Source organism: Vitis riparia, chromosome 5 (genome assembly GCF_004353265.1).
Source record: "Vitis riparia cultivar Riparia Gloire de Montpellier isolate 1030 chromosome 5, EGFV_Vit.rip_1.0, whole genome shotgun sequence".
Classification (NCBI taxonomy): domain Eukaryota; kingdom Viridiplantae; phylum Streptophyta; class Magnoliopsida; order Vitales; family Vitaceae; genus Vitis; species Vitis riparia.
The window spans coordinates 18,357,648-18,362,673 of NC_048435.1; the positions used below are offsets into that span (position 1 = coordinate 18,357,648).

Here is a 5,026-nt window from a genome sequence, read left to right on the forward strand (position 1 = left end):
ACAGTTTTTAAAGATAGAAAACAAAAAATTTATTTTGATAAGTTGTTTTAAAAATAATTTTTTTTTTTGGTTTTGTAAAAACATTGCAAATTCAATTTACATAATATAAATTTAATTTAATTCAAGTCTTATTAAAAATAAAAATAATTTTGTAATTACAAAAAATTAAAAAATAAATAAATAGTTTTTAGTAAAATATGAATAATAATATAATAAAATCAAAAGTTATATCTTTTATAAAAATACATTATTTTAGTATAGGTTAAAACATAAGGATATTAACATCTTCATAATTTTTTATTAAAAATGAATAATAATAACAATAACAATATAAAATAATAAGTTTTAACAATATTTTATTTAAAATGAATAATGAATAAAGTTTAACATATAAATGAGTCAAGTTTTTCATTTTATATACACATTTAGTATTGAATTATGAACATAATATTCTAGAATATTTTGAATTAATATGTAATTAATTAGATCAAATTTTTAATTCAAAATTATTCTTAAAAATAAAAAATAAAAAATAAAAATCATTAAAGAAATTAAATTATTAATTATATCTTACTTAATTTATAATTTCTTTGCCTAAATTTAGAAAATATAGTTGTGTATAGGAGAAACAGTAAAGTCATGAATCATAATATATCAATTTTGGTCTATTATTTTTTTTAATGACTAGATCCATAAATTTTTTGTATTAATTGGTTCATTATTTGAGTTTTACATTATTTTTAAAAATTATTATACTTTTTAATGAATCCAATGAATTAAGTCATGTTTAATTTGGGGTTTGTTTACCTAGTGAAACAATACAATGATTTAGACTAATTTTTGCTCATAAATTTCTAGTATTAGTTGGTTTACTATTTGAGTTTTAAATTACTTTTAAAAATTATTAGGTTTTTTAATGAATCCAATGCATTAAGTCTTGTTTAATTTGAAGTTCATTTTTTCTAGTGAAAAAAAAAATTAGAAAATAAATAATAAAATCATTTTAAATCAATTTTTGTCCATAAATTTCTAATATTAATTGATTCACTATTTGAATTTTAAGTTATTTTAAAAAATTATTAGACTCGTTAAAGAATCCAACACATTAAGCCTTTTTTTTTCTAATTTGAAATTTATTTGCCTAGTGAAGAAAAAAAAAAAAGTAATGAATCCATGTAAAAGAGAAATAATAAAATTGTTATACACCAATTATTAGACTCGTTAATGAATTCAACGTATTAAGTCTTATTTAATTTGGAGTTTATTTGTCTAATAATTTTTTTTTTTATAAAAATACATTATATATATATAAAGAAGAAACAAACCCAAACATTTGAAATAAATTTTGGTCTATGCGTTTTTAATATTATTAAGTTTCATGACTTTTTAATACTAATTAAATCGATTTTTGAGTTTCAAATTATTTTTAAAAATTAATAAATTATTTATATCAAGTACATTTTAATTTAAAATTTATTTGGTTAATGAAAAATATTAGAGAAGTTTATATAAATTTAAAATAAAACACATGTAATTTAAAAGATTATATGTGAAGATTTTTATATTAGTATTAGACCATGAAGAAAGAAAGGGAATGTGTGGAGCCTGCATTTTGCATGATGCGTTCCCACTTGATGGCATAACTCGTTTTTTTATTTATTTGGTGAAAATTTGATTTTTAGAAAAAAACTTGAAGTCGTCACTTATTTTTGTTTTATTTTTAAAGGGAAAAACAAAATAAGAAAGAAAAACCCTAAGTATGACTCCTAAAGGAAAAACCGGTTTGTGAAAAATCAAGTCTGGGTCCGGGGGTCAGGTTACTTATTGGGAAGGTACGGTGGTGAGCCGTAGCACCCCTCTAAGCCTATATACATACGACCTCTATTAAACGAGGTGAAGCAAACATAGCAATTAACTAGGAAAGTAATGGATACCAATGAAATGCTCAAATAATAAAACAAATCATGCGTAAGAAAAAGCAAAGTGGGAGTGGGAGTGTACCTAGGTAGCAAGCAATAGTGCGCTATCATGGAAACAAGGTTAGCTCAAATATAAAATCATCACATGCATATCAAAGAGCAAGACAAAGATCAAATAATATTCATTAAACATAACAATTAACAATCAAAAGAGATCATATGTAGAGCCCCCACCAAAGCCCAATTTATTTTGCATGAATTAATCTCACAAATTCCATTGCATTTGAAATTATAAAAAATTCATTCATGCTTATTAAAAATAGTGAAAAACGAGAAAATTATTAAAAACCAAAGAAAAACACAAGATGCATGCCTGAATAAAAAATGGCAGCAAGTTTATTAAAAAATTAGGTTTTGGTGAATCAAAATTTTAATGAAGAAAAGAAAAAGAAAGAAATGAGAAAATAACAATAATACTAATAATAATAATAATCACAAATAAATAAATAAACGAATAAAATAAATAAATAAATTATTATATGAAAAATGAATAAATAAAATAATTAAATTAGGTAGATAAACAAATTAAATAAATATATTAAAAATATTTAAAACCATTTGAAAGACAAATTTTTGAAAATCAAGTTTTGAAACTTTTTTTAAAATTGAAGTCTCGAAAATTATTTGAAAATTGGAGTTTTGAAAATTAAATTTAAGAATTTGAATTTTGAAGAATTATTTGAAGATGGAATTTTTAAAAATAAATAAGATAATAATGATAACAAAAATAATAATGATTAAATAAATATATGTGAAAATTGGAATTTTAGAAATTAGAAATTAAATTTGGAAATCGGAATTTTCAAGAATTATTTAAATATGGAATTTTAAAAATAAATAAATAAAATAATAATAATAACGAAAATAATAATGATTAAAAGAATAAATGCGAAAATTGGAATTTTGGAAATTGAAAATTAAATTTGGAAATCAGAATTTTGAAGATTTATTTAAAGATATAATTTTAAAAATAAATAAATAAAATAATATAAACAAAAATAATAATGATTAAACAAATAAATGCGAAAATTGGAAATTAAATTTGGAAATTAGAATTTTGAAGAATTATTTAAAGCTAAAATTTAAAAAATAAATAAATAAATAAAATAATAACGAAAATAATAATGATGAAATAAATAAATGTGAAAAATGGAATTTCGGAAATTAGAAATTAAATTTGGAAATCGGAATATTTAAGAATTATTTAAAGATGGAATTTTTAAAAATAAATAGATAAATGAATAAATAATAATAATAATAATAATAATAATAATAATAATAAAATAATAATCATGATTAAATAAATAAATGTGAAAATTGGAATTTTGGAAATTGGAAATTAAATTTGGAAATCGAAATTTTGAAGAATTATTTAAAAATGGAAGTTTTAAAAAATAAATAAATAAAATAATAATAACAAAAATAATAAGGATTAAATAAAAAAAATGTGAAAATTGGAATTTCGAAAATTGGAAATTAAATTTGGAAATCAGAATTTTGAAGAATTATTTAAAGATGGAATTTTAAAAATAAATAGATAAATGAATAAATGAAATCATAATAATAACGAATATAATAATGATTAAATAAATAAATGTGAACATTGGAATTTTGGAAATTGGAAATTAAATTTAGAAATCAGAATTTTGAAGAATTATTTAAAGATGGAATTTTTAAAAATAGATAAATAAATAAATAAATAAATAAATAAATAAATAAATAATAATAATAATAATAATAATAACGAAAATAATAATGATTAAATAAATAAACGTGAAAATTGGAAATTAAATTTAGAAATTGGAATTTTGAATAATTATTTAAAGATGGAATTTTAAAAATAAATAAATAAATGATAGTAATAACGAAAATAATAATGATTAGATAAATAAATGTGAAAATTGGAATTTTGGAAATTGGAAATTAAATTTGGAAATCGGAATTTTGAAGAATTATTCGAAAATTGAAGTTTTGAAAATTGTATTTAAAAATCGGAATGTTGGAAAATAATTTTGATATCAAAATATGAAGAAATAAAAAAAAAAAAAAAAAAAAAAAAAAAGTTGCGAAAGGTGGCCATGCAAGGCGTGGGCTAGGGTGCAAAAGTGGGGTATGAAGGGTACCAAGGTGGGGCTAGAAGTGCACTTGAAGCTGCCTTGAATTCCAAGCAATGATGAGATTTGGGTATGATGGAGAAGGTGTTGGACATGTAACCAACCATGCTGGAGTTTCTAAGTGCTTGGGCCTTCATGATCCTCTCCACGTTTGCAACCCAACCATAGTCTCTTGTGACTAAGCAGCATGGGGAATCCACTACACGGTTAGAAACTACAACTTTCTCAACCTTGTCATCGAGCACATCATTTTTCGCCTTGCGGAGACACTCAAACTTCTCTTTCAAAGCTTCCTATTTCTTTTTTTCATCCTCACTCTCATCAAATTTCAGTCCCTCATTGGTTGCAGGGACAAGCTTTTTCCCCTCAAACTCTTTCAGTTGCCCCACTGCATACTCATCAATGGCGTCAACCATGAACAAAAAATCATAACCTTTCTTCTTCAGTTTTTCAAGAAATTGAGAACTCTCAACAGCTTTCTTACTTTCTCTCGTGATATAATCCTTAAGACTGGTTAGCTCATCTCCGCTCTTGGTGAAGTGGTAGCGAAGCCATTCAGCAAGCTTACCTTTGTCCTAGGAATCCTTGACCTGTTCACACTTTTTGGGTGTTTTCAAAGCATCTTTCTTAGATGTTCTGAACCTATTTCCATGAATAAAGTGCTTATCCTCATTCACCTCCATAGCTCCATCAATTTCATTCACTTCAGGAACCATCCCTCCATTAATCTCTCCCCATAATAAAGCATTGTAAGCAGGCCATGCAATCATAGAGATGAAGAAGATAACCGAGAGGTCCGATAGAGGCTTGGGTATGGGTGGATGGCTGCAAACATGTAGGGAATAGGTAGAAAGGAATTTCATGGGAACCAACTTCTTCACTGGCTTATCCAAATATCTCGTAGCCAATCTCTAACATCCTCAGTTGGTAATA

The 5,026-nt window shown here is 23.5% G+C and overlaps 1 pseudogene; it reads right to left on the reverse strand.

The window, feature by feature from the left end:
* Nucleotides 1-4,226: 4,226 nt before the first annotated feature.
* LOC117915237 lies at nucleotides 4,227-4,809 on the reverse strand (annotated as a pseudogene).
* Between the last annotated feature and the right edge of the window lie 217 nt (nucleotides 4,810-5,026).